The 11,290-nt window shown below is 47.0% G+C and overlaps 1 protein-coding gene across 2 annotated transcripts in view; it reads left to right on the top strand.

Annotated features, from left to right (window-relative positions):
• The first annotated feature begins 1,810 nt into the window (after positions 1 to 1,810).
• Positions 1,811 to 11,290, top strand: part of FAM193A (family with sequence similarity 193 member A) — a 163,921-nt gene continuing 154,441 nt past the window's right edge. For both annotated transcript variants that reach the window (XM_047094167.1, XM_047094164.1), the window contains exon 1: positions 1,811 to 1,827. The gene's annotated coding sequence lies outside the window, so the exon portion shown is untranslated. The remainder of the gene's footprint in view (positions 1,828 to 11,290) is intronic.

Below are 11,290 nucleotides of genomic sequence, written 5' to 3'. Positions count from 1 at the left end.
TAGGCAAAGAGATGTGGGCAGGCCCAGAGCTAACGGTATCTCGGCCCTGTAACCACCCACAGAACCCGAGGGGGAAAGGATGTTTTTGGTGTCTCGGTGACTGTGATAAGTGGGGCGCTCAGGAACGCAGGGCCTAGGCAAAGGACCGCTCCTGTCCTAAGGGCAGAACTGTACCTGGGGCTCGCTGATGATGGGCAAGCGGCACGGGGAGGAAGAGGGTCCAGGCGGAGAGCTTAGATTTCTGACCTGGGAGTCTGAGGCCCCGCGGGGGCAGAGAGCACTGCAAGGCCTGGGACGGTCGGAGGCACGCCCTGCGAGGTGGGTGAACGCGAGGTCGCGAGAAACGTCGGGACCATCCGGGACCTTGCCCGGTCACTAGGCACCAGAGCCCCGGACGCGGGAGCAGGGAGAGGGCGAGCTCGGGAAGGGCGTCTGCAGGCCCTGGGGTCCTACGCTAACCGACAGGTGTGCCGGGCCGGGCCCTGGTACAGCCACGGCTGCTCTGCACAGGCTGCTCCACCTCCCAGGGCGGAGCCCGACCCGCGGCGCCCGGGCTCTCGGGGCAGCAGCTCCGCGCACCGCTGGGCCAGGCGCCCTCCGGAACCCCACCCAAGCCCACGAGGCGGGTCGTTCTCATCCCCAGCGAGTCACCTGGGTTCTGGCTAGGGGACCGGCCCAAGGTCACAGAGCCAGAAAGTGGGGGAGGCGGACTCGCACCCAGAGCCGGACCAAGGTCACTGGGCCCCTCCCGGCGGGCCAGAGCCCGGTTCCCGGCCTTGGTGCATCCCGGGGGCCGGGCCGGCCTGCGGCACCCGGGGGGCGGGGCGCAGGACGCCGGGGCGTATGCGTGCCTGTCAAAGAGGCGGAACTCCTCGTCTCCAACCCTGTAGTTCGTCCACCGCGGGCGACGGTGCCTCGCGCCGGCACGGCCCTTCCGTCCGACTACAACTCCCAGAAGGCCACGCGCCGCGGGCGTGACTGGGCTGTGCGCACAGCGACGGTGACGTCACCGGCGCAGGCGACTCCCCCCAACCCCCGGCTCAGCCCCGCTCGGCGTCCGGGCGCTCGGCCGCGCGAGGCTTGACGGGAACCGTGGTCATCCCACCGTGTGTCCCCGGCGGCGACGCGGGCGCGCGAACTCCCACTCCCGGCGTGCCCTGCGCGCCGGCGCTCGTTAACGGCGGGAGGGGGCGGGCGAGGCAGAGGGGGAGCGGCGCTCGGGAGGGCGGAGTAAGGCGTGGGGGGGGGGAGGGCGCCCACACCCCTCCCCCTCCCCGCCGCTCCTTCCCCCTCCCCCGACGTAAACTGGGATCCCTTTCCCCTTGTGTCCGCCATATTGGACTCTAACTCTGGTCAGCGGCGGCGCCGGGCCCGGTGGACTCGCTGTTCCTCCCGCCCAGCGGCCTCCCCGCAGCTCCCGCCCGCCCGGCCCTCCCCGCCCGGAGGCGACCCCGCGTAGCGCCCCCCCCCGCCCTCGGCCGGCCGGAGCGCCCCGCCGCCGCCTCAGCCTCCCCGCCTTCCCCGCCCTCCGCCGCCGCCGCCCGCGGCCCCGCGCCCGCTCCGCGCCCTCTCCCCGCCCGCCCGCCCGCCATGAGCCCGGCCGACGCCAAGCGCGGGGCCAAGCGCCGGAAGAACAAGCGGGGCGGCGGCGGCGGCGGCTCGGGCGGGGGCAACGGCGGTGCGGGCGGCGGCAAGGCCGGCCCGGCGGCGGCGCTGCGCGGCTCCCAGGCCGCGGGCCTGGCGGCCCCGGGCGGCGCGGCGGCGGCCAACGGGCCCCTCGGCGCGGGCGCGGGCGCGGGCGGCGCCGCCCCCGGAGGCTACTTCGAGGTAAGCGGCGGCGGGGCGGGGGCGGGGTGGGCGGGCGGACGCGGGCGGCCCTCCCGCCGGGGGCCGGACTCCGCGCGCGGGCTAACGGGCGGGCTGCCGGGGCCGGGGCCGCCGGCGGCTAGCGCGGTGACAGCCTTCCCGCGGGCTGCCCGCGCCAGGTGCCGGCATCTCCTGGGTGCGGCGCGCGGCGCTGCCTGTGCCTCTGCCCACCTGCGCGCCGCTGTCACGGGCCCGGGGGTGGTGCCATCTCGCGCCGCGCGGAGCTCGTCCTTGAGATTGCTGGTGTGCGATTCCAGGAGAATTAGGAGTCAGGTGACAAGCGGGGCTTCCCTTCGTAGTTGAGAGTGCCTTCCGATGTGGCTTCTCGGCGGCTGCCTTCTCCATCCCTTGCGAGTGATGCCTGAGTAGTGCCCGCCTCGAAGTTTTCTTTTTCGGCTCCGATACGGTCCTTTGAGAGCCACCCACCTGACAGTCTTCCGGAGCCCTGGCTCTCCGTTTCCAGCTTTTTAAAAAAAAGTTTTAGGGGTAATTGGTGGTCTGGTTACTCAGACGTATATTTAGTAGTGTCTGAACTTAAGGCATTTGAAAAATGATTTTTTTCTCCTGTGTTGATGAAAGCAGCAAGCACACAGTGCATCTACCCGTTGTGGATTGCTGCACCTTTGTTCCTTGGACATCGGTCACAACACTTCAGAAGACACGATGGCAGTAGGAGGGTGTGCACCTGACACGGTCATTTCCAGTCGTTCACTTGGCTACTGAGAGATAATGGACTTTGCGAAAGTCGCGTTTTTAGAACTGTTACATTCAGTTCTTTTAAAGACATTTGCAATTAAAAAAAAAAAAGCCTCATCAGGAGTATTTGTGTGCGAAATTATGAGGCGAACTGTTTTATGCAAGCTAAATATTGTGTAGCAATGGTCTGTAGTGAGAGCAGATAAATGATTGCATGTGGTGTGGCTTTCTGATGCTTTTGCTATTAAGTGAACTTACAGTAACGCATGTGTGCTTTCGTTTCAGTTTAAAGTATTTTCAGTGTTCTCTGTAGTGTAAAAAGTGCAGTTGTTGGAGCTTTCTTGAGATGATGTTGTCACGTTCGTTTGGGATCCTGGGTCATAGGCCTGGACTTCATTCTACAGAGGTTACCCTTTTCGAATACCCTGGAGAGCAACACAGGTGTAGTTGTTGGGGTCAAGGATGAAGTTTGGGCACTTGGATCTTTGAGCTGTAAATTAAGGTTAGTGTTTGCTGCTGCTGGGGAGGTAAGAGTAGGCCGTCTGCCTATGCAAATCCTTTACAGAAATGTTGATGATATTTGCTACAGCTTGGTGTAAAATAGACCACTTCTGCCCATTCAGTAAAAACAAGTTGCTGATACTATTGTTTCAGGTTTTAATAAATCCCATTTATTTTGCAATATTTAGCTAAAACAGTCTTCTTTTAGTTTATTATTCCAATCACATTACTCAAACTCATATATAACCATCTATCTAGTATGATTTTTGACAAGACTGCCTTACTGTTAAACTTACGAGTCAAGGTTTTTGACCACGATCCCCTGTGAGAAATAAGATATATTAAGACCTGTAGTGCCTGCTTCCTCTTACACAACAGAAGTTTTACAAAGTGGTGTGTATATATATATTTAATGTTTTTATTTTTGAGAGAGAGAGAGAGAGACAGAGACAGAGCATGAGCATGAGCAGGGGAGGGGCAGAGACAGAGGGAGACACAGAATCCGAACCAGGCTCCAGGCTCTGAGCTGTCAGCACAGAGCCTGATGTGGGGCTCGAATTCACAGACCGTGAGATCGTGACCTGAGCCAGGTCAGGTGCTCAACCGACTGAGCCACCCAGACGCCCCTACAAAATGATATTCTGATTTTTTTTTGTCTTTTCTATTTCATTCCGTTTCATTAATAAAACGGTTGTAGTACACAGAATTACTATACTGTGTTCTATTGATTTGTGACTTGCGCTCTGAGAAACATTCTCTGTAAAGTTGTATCTTAAGTTTTTTCACTCATCTGTGGAATTTGAGAAACTTAGCATGAGACCATAGGGAAACGGAAGGAAAAATAAGTTACAAACAGAGAGGGAGGCAAACATAAGAGACTCTTAAATACAGAGAACAAACTGAGGATGGATGGGGGGGGCAGGAAGGGAAGATGGGTGATGGGCACTGAGGGTGGATGGGGAAGGTGGGGGAGAGGGGAAAATGGGAGATGGGCACTGAGGAGGGCACTTGTTGGTACGAGCACTGGGTGTTGTATGTAAGCCATGAATCATGGGACTCTACTCCCAAAGCCAAGACTACACTGTATACACTATATGTTAGCTAACTTGACAATGTTATTAAATAAAGTATCTTAAGTTTTAAAATTTCTTCACAAGTATTTTTTTTTTTTTAATTTTTTTTTTTTTCCAACGTTTTTATTTTTGGGACAGAGAGAGACAGAGCATGAATTGGGGAGGGTCAGAGAGAGAGGGAGACACAGAATCGGAAACAGGCTCCAGGCTCTGAGCCATCAGCCCAGAGCCTGACGCGGGGCTCGAACTCACGGACCGCGAGATCGTGACCTGGCTGAAGTCGGACGCTTAACCGACTGCGCCACCCAGGCGCCCCTCTTCACAAGTATTTTTGATAACAGTGCATGAAAGATACCTATGGTGGCAAAGCTGAAAGTGTTCTTGATAACTGATCACAAAAATTTTTACTGTAATTCTGAAGCCTCTGGATTGTTTCCCCATAGATGGTGAACTCTTTGGGGGAACCTTGTCTGGTGCAGAAGAGGCATTCAAAGAAGTGTTTGTCAACAAACAACAGAGAGTGGGTACTGGCCTTGCATTTCCAGAAGAAGCTTCTGATTGATTCCGGGGTTGCATCCTTTCCATTCTATGTAGGGTCACCAGGGCAGAAGGTATCTGAGAGAGGAGTAAGAGTGGAAGGACGGTCTGGATTCCCAGGAGGCGTCCTGTGTTCTGGGCACAGCACTGAGTGTTAGCCGAGGACCACCTTCATCAGGGTAGCTGCTCAGGCACAGAGGGCCTTTGTGCATGTGGGTGGCTTCTACACAGAAGTAAGGGCTGAGGGGTAAGTAGGAAGATACAGTGTAGCTTATAGAGTCTTTGGCTGCAAAACTTGAGTATACAAACTTGATAGGCTCTGTGCCCTCAAGCAAGCTGTCAAACCTCAGGCTGCTTCAGTGTTCTAAGTGATCTGGCACCTAGCTTCTAGGGTTATTGTACGAATTAAATAAATAAACAGTGCCTGGTGGCACGCACTGTTACGTATGTACACAGTCATTATTTTCCAGGAGGCTGGGCTGGACTTTATTAAGGACTTTGCCACAGGATGCTATCGATCAAGCTTTTTCCGCTTGTCGAATGGGAACACAGTATGCGGTCAAGAACAGTGGGCATGGCTGGGTCTTGGATAAGCCCCGTTCTGATAGCCTCATTTGGTGGTCTGCTCTGATGCGACAATAAAGGGTTGGCCCTGAAATGAAAAGTTGGTGGTGAAGGGTATCATGAATATATCTTATTGTTTGGCATTTCTATTTTAAAATATAATTTTCATAATGTTCATGGTGTATTGAGTGAATAAGGAAGCTTATAAAACAGAAAACGTTTGTAGCTCATTAACAATTTAAAAACATATTTATTTATTTTTGAGAGAGAGGGAGAGAGAGAGAGAGAGCGAGAGAGAGCGCGTGAGCAGGGGAGGGGCAGAGAGAGAGAGAGGGAGAGAGAGAGAGACAGAATCCGAAGCAGGCTCCAGGCTCTGAGCTGTCAGCACAGAGCCCAACAAGGGGCTCAAACTCACAGACCGTGATATTGATCATGACCTGAGCTGAAGTCAGAGGCTTAACCGACTGAGCCTCCCAGGTGCCCCTCATCAATAATTTTTAAAGATTCTATTTTTCTTGAATGTTTGTTTATTTTTGAGAGAGAGAGAGCTCAAGTGGGGCAGGGGCAGAGAGAAGAGGGCAGAAGATCCAAAGTGGGCTCTATGCTGACAGCAGCCCGATGCTGGGCTCCAACTAATGAACTGCGAGATCATGACTTGAGCCACCCAGGTGCGCCAGAGATTCCATTTTTAAGTAATCTCTACACACAGTGTGGGGCTTGAACTCAAAACCCCGCCATCAAGAGTCTCATGCTCTACCAACTGAGCCAGCCAGGCTCCCCACAATAGAAAACATTTGTAGCATGAACCCATATTTGTAAAATATCTGTGTGTATATATTTGCATAGGAGAGTCTGATACGATATGCGTCAAAATATTTTGTGGTTGGGGCGCCTGGGTGGCTCAGTTGGTTAAGCTTCTGACTCTTGAACTCAGCTCAGGTCTTGAGCTCACGTTTTGTGAGTTCTAGCCCCGTTTTGGGTTCCACATGTAGCCTACTTGAAAAAAAAAATTTGGGGTGGAAATTCTGATGGCTTTCTTTTTTCCTTTTTGCACATTCCTCAAACTTTAAGACTTTTCTACAGTGAGTATTACTTACGGAGCAAAAAGATGAATAGTACTTTACAACCTGATATTACCAGCATTTTTTCTTTTTCGAATAAAACTGATCTTGGCTTTTTCACCTTTTGACAATTAAACATTTAGGTATTCTATACAAAATAAAAATATTTACACAATCACAGTTGTGTTTTCTGAATGGGTGTGCAAAATTCAGCCACGCCCATGTTATTTGCAAAAACCAGAATTCCTCTATTATGGAAATTGACCCAGTCACTGGCTGTTGGAATATCAACTTACACATAGTTTTCACTCATGGAGGACTCAAAAGGGAATTTAGAGCTGTTTTTGTCATGCTGTTAGAGATTTGTAAAAGGAAGCCATTTGGCAGTAGGGATCAAAGTACACTTCCAAACTGCGATATTAAAGTTTTAAAGTCAGGGGGCACCTGGGTGGCTCAGTCGGTTAAGCGTTCTACTCTTGATTTCGGCTCAGCTCGTGATCTCACAGCTCTGGGATTAAGCCCCGCATAGGACTCTGCTCTGAGTGTGGAGCCTGCTTGGGATTCTCTCTCTCCCTCTCTCTTTGCTCCTCTCATGTTCTCTCTTTCTCTCCCTCTCTCTGTTTGAATGAATGAATGAATGAATGAATGAATGAAGTTTTAAAGTCAGAGAAACCTGTTGTAGTATAGGGAGCATTTGTAATAACATAAATCCTTTTCAGCAAGGAAAAGTGGCAAGAAGGAGATACTATTAATAATGTTTAAAGGCCATCCTACAGCACATTCATACATAGTTAGATGGTATGATTATGAATCTCGAGGCACATTGGGGTGTGTTGCAGGCATTGGTGCCGTGATGAAATGAAGTTCAGTCATAACTTTCTCCCTAGTTCACATTTGCCTTAGTGACCTGAGGGAGTATGTCAAATAAAGATCTAGAACCTTATGTGCTTTAACTAAGATTAACAATTTGGTGCAGCTGCAAGGAGCACCTGTGTGATTGAGTATCTTATGCATGTGCACACCCATGTAACCAGTATACCAAGATATAGAATATAGATATAGAATATTCCCTGTACCCTAAAATGCTTCCTTGTTCCCCTTTGCAGTCATCCCACCACTGTTCTGCATTTGGGCTGTATTTGAATTTCTTGTGAAAGTGCTCTGCCAGTGCTCTTTGGCTCAACGTTGAGGTGCACTTGTGTTGTTGACATAGCAACTCAATCATTTTTTTTATTTTTTTAAGTATATTTTTATTTTTTTTTACTTTTTTTTAATTAAAAATTTTTTTTTAACATTTTATTTATTTTTGAGACAGTGAGAGACAGAGCATGAACAGGGGAGGGTCAGAGAGAGGGAGACACAGAATCCGAAACAGGCTCCAGGCTCTGAGCTGTCAGCACAGAGCCCGACGCGGAGCTCGAACTCACAGACTGCGAGATCATGACCTGAGCCGAAGTCGGCCGCTTAACCGACTGAGCCACCCAGGCACCCCTTAAATATATTTTTAAATGTTTATTTATTTTGGTAGAGGGAGAGCACAAGGAGGGGGTGGTGCAGAAAGAGAGACAGCGAGAGAGAGAGAGAGAGAGAGAGAGAGAGAGAGAGAGAGAGAGAGGGGCAGAATCCCAAGCAGGCTCTGCACTGTCAGCTCAGAGCCCTAATGTGGGGCTTGAACTCAAAGACTGTGAGATCATGACCTGAGCCTAAATCAAGAGTTGGATCCTTAATCAGTTGAGCCACCCAGGTGCCCCATCATCATTCTTTTTCATGGCATACATCTTTTTCCATTGTGTAACTATACCACAGATTATCCATTCTGATATTGATGGACATTCAGGTTATTTTATTTTATTTACTTTTTTTTTTTTTTTAAGTAGGCTCCATACATAACGCGGGGTTTGAACTAACGACCCTGAGATTAAGAGTCGTGGGCTTTACCAACTGACCCAGCCAGGCATCCCAAAGTTATTTTGTTTTATAGCTGATAAGCACATTCCTGTACACGTCTTTTGGTGGACATGAGTACTCATTTCAGTCGAATATATGTCCATATATATCGGAGTGGAGTTGCTAAGTTTATGTGTGGTTTGACTTTAGTAGATATTACCAGGCAGTTTTTCTAAGTGGTTTTATTGTATGCTAATTGAAAAACTAACATGTAGTAAAATTGATATTTTAAAATGTATAGGATTTTGGATTATATAGACACATCTATATAGATTAGTATAACCACTACCACTGTTAGGATACAGAACACTTTCTTTGCCCACAAAAGCTCCCTTGTGCAATCCCTGTGAGATCATACTCTCTTCCACCCCCTAAACTCTTGGCAGCTAGTACTTTGTTACTATGATTTTATCTGTTGGAGGAGTCATATAAATGGAATCATATAGCATGTAACTTTTTGAGGCTAGTTTATTTCACTCAGCATAATCACTTTGAGATTCATCCCATTGCATATACCAATAATAGATTGTTCCTTTTTACTGCTGAGTAGTATTCCATTGTATGGATATACCACAGTTTATTCATTTTCCTGATGGTGGACATCGAGGTTCTTCCCAGGTTTTGGTGAAAATGAATATAGCTTCTATAAAAACATTTGTGTACAGGTTTTTGTGTGGAATTAAATTTTCATTTTTCTATGGTAGATACTAAGAAGTGGGAGCTGGGTCATGTGGTAGCATTATAAGAAACTGCCAGACTAGTTTTCAGAGTGGCCATACCTTTTTGACTTTTCACCAGCAATGTTGAGAGTTCCAGTGACTCTGCATCCTTGCTAGCACTACTTGTCCGTAGTTTTTATCTTAACCATTTTAATAGGTGTGGTATGGTGTGGTTTCAGTTTGCATTTCCCTAATGACTACTGATATTGAACACTTTTCATGTATTTGTTTGCCATTCTTGTATCCTGTTGGGTGAAGTGTTTATTCAAGACTTTGACTATTTTTAATTGGGTTGTTTATTTTCTTGCTTTTGAGTTTTGAGAGTTGTTTATAATTCTGGATAGGAGTCTTGTTGAATATGCAATTTGCAGACATTTTCTTACAGTCTATAGCTTTTTTTTCTTTCTTTGCAAAGAAAAAAATTTAATTTTGATGAAGTTCAGCTTACCAGATTTTTCTTTTATGAATACTACTTTTTGCTGTCATATCTGTAAACTCTTTGTTTTACAAAACTTCAGGTTATAAAGATTTTTTTTTCCCTATGCTTTCTCCTAGAAGTTTCATAGTTTTACATTTAGATCTGTGATTCATTTTGAGTTAGTTTATATATATCTATATCTATATATATCTATATGTACATATGAACTATTCATATCTATCTATATATATTCATATTTTTTTTCATATGGATATCCGGTTGTTCCAAACCCATTTGTTGAAAGGATATCCTTTCTCCACTGAATTGGCTTTTCACCTTTGTGAGAAATCAGTTGACCTTATTTGAGTGTGGGTTATTTCTGTACTCTCCGTTCTGTTCCATTGATTTGTGGGTCTGTTTCATTGCCTATACCATGTCTTAATTATTGCAGGTCTTAAAATTGAGCAAGGTGATTTCTCCAGCTTAAAAAAAAAATCTTTTAATGTTTATTTCTGAGACAGAGAGAGACAGAGCATAAGCTGGGGAGGGGCAGAGAGAGAGGGAGACACAGAATCAGAAGCAGGCTCCAGGCTCTGAGCTGTCAGCACTGAGCCCGGTGCGGGCCTCAAACTCACAAACTGGGAGATCATGACCTGAGCCACCCAGCCGCCCCTGATTTCTCCAACTTTAAAGAAAAAAATATTTTGGCTATTTAGTTGTTTTGCTTTTCCATATATTTTAGAATAAGCTTGCCTATCTTTACAAATAATTCTTCTGGGATTTTTTTTTAATTTTTTTTCAACGTTTTTAATTTATTTTTGGGACAGAGAGAGACAGAGCATGAATGGGGGAGGGGCAGAGAGAGAGGGAGACACAGAATCAGAAACAGGCTCCAGGCTCCGAGCCATCAGCCCAGAGCCTGACGCGGGGCTCGAACTCACGGACCGCGAGATCGTGACCTGGCTGATGTCAGACGCTTAACCGACTGCGCCACCCAGGCGCCCCAATTCTTCTGGGATTTGAATAGAATAGTCTTAAATCTATAGATCAATTTGGTGGAAAATTGACACATTTACTATGTTGTTTTCCAATCCATGAACATAGTATGCATCTCTATTTGGTCATTTTTTATTTCCTTTTTTTTTTTTAATGGAGATATAATTGACCTATAATTCATGTTTGGTTTCTTTCATTGGTGTTTTGTAGTTTTCAGCAGATGGATTCTGTACATGTTTTCCTAGATTTATACATAAATATTTAATTTTTTTCAACCTCTGTAAATGGTGTTTTTAAAAAAAACCTTCAGTTTCATTTATTCATTGCTAGTATATAGAAATGTAATTAAATTTTGTGTGTTTATCTTCTATCCTTTGATCTTGCTAAAATCATATTCTGGGAGTTTTTGGTGGATTCACTAGTATTTTCTGTGTAGAAAGTCATCGTGTCTGAGTAGTGTTTTTTTTCCTTTGTTTTCTGTTATGTATGCCTTTTCTTTCTTTTTCGTTCTTCATTGCACTGGCTAGGACTTTTAGTACAATTTCCTTGTTCCTGATTTTAGGGTGAAAGCATTCAGTATTTCACCATAAAATATGATGTCTGCTGTAGATTTTTGTAGATGCCCATTATTAGGTTGAGGAGTTTTATTAATAGATGTTGAATTTTGCCAAATGCTTTTTTGAATCAAATTGATATGATCATGTACTTCTCTTCTTTAGACTGCTAATGTGGTAGATCACATTATTGACTTTTATTTTTTTTGACATTATTGACTTTTAAATATGGACTCAGCTTTGCATTCCTGGAATAAACCCTTCTTGGTCGTGGTAAATTACTCTTTTTTGGTTGTGGGATTCAGTTTAATATTTTGTTGAGTGTTATTGCATTTGTTGTTACGAAATCTATGTCAAT

The sequence above is a fragment of the Lynx rufus genome, unplaced genomic scaffold (genome assembly GCF_022079265.1).
Source record: "Lynx rufus isolate CCGP_SWC_20201006 ecotype Redwood Valley unplaced genomic scaffold, mLynRuf1.p SCAF_38, whole genome shotgun sequence".
In the NCBI taxonomy this organism is placed as follows: Eukaryota; Metazoa; Chordata; class Mammalia; order Carnivora; family Felidae; genus Lynx; species Lynx rufus.
The sequence above is the reverse complement of the archived record's forward strand: the minus strand, read 5'-3'. Positions and strand labels throughout refer to the sequence as shown.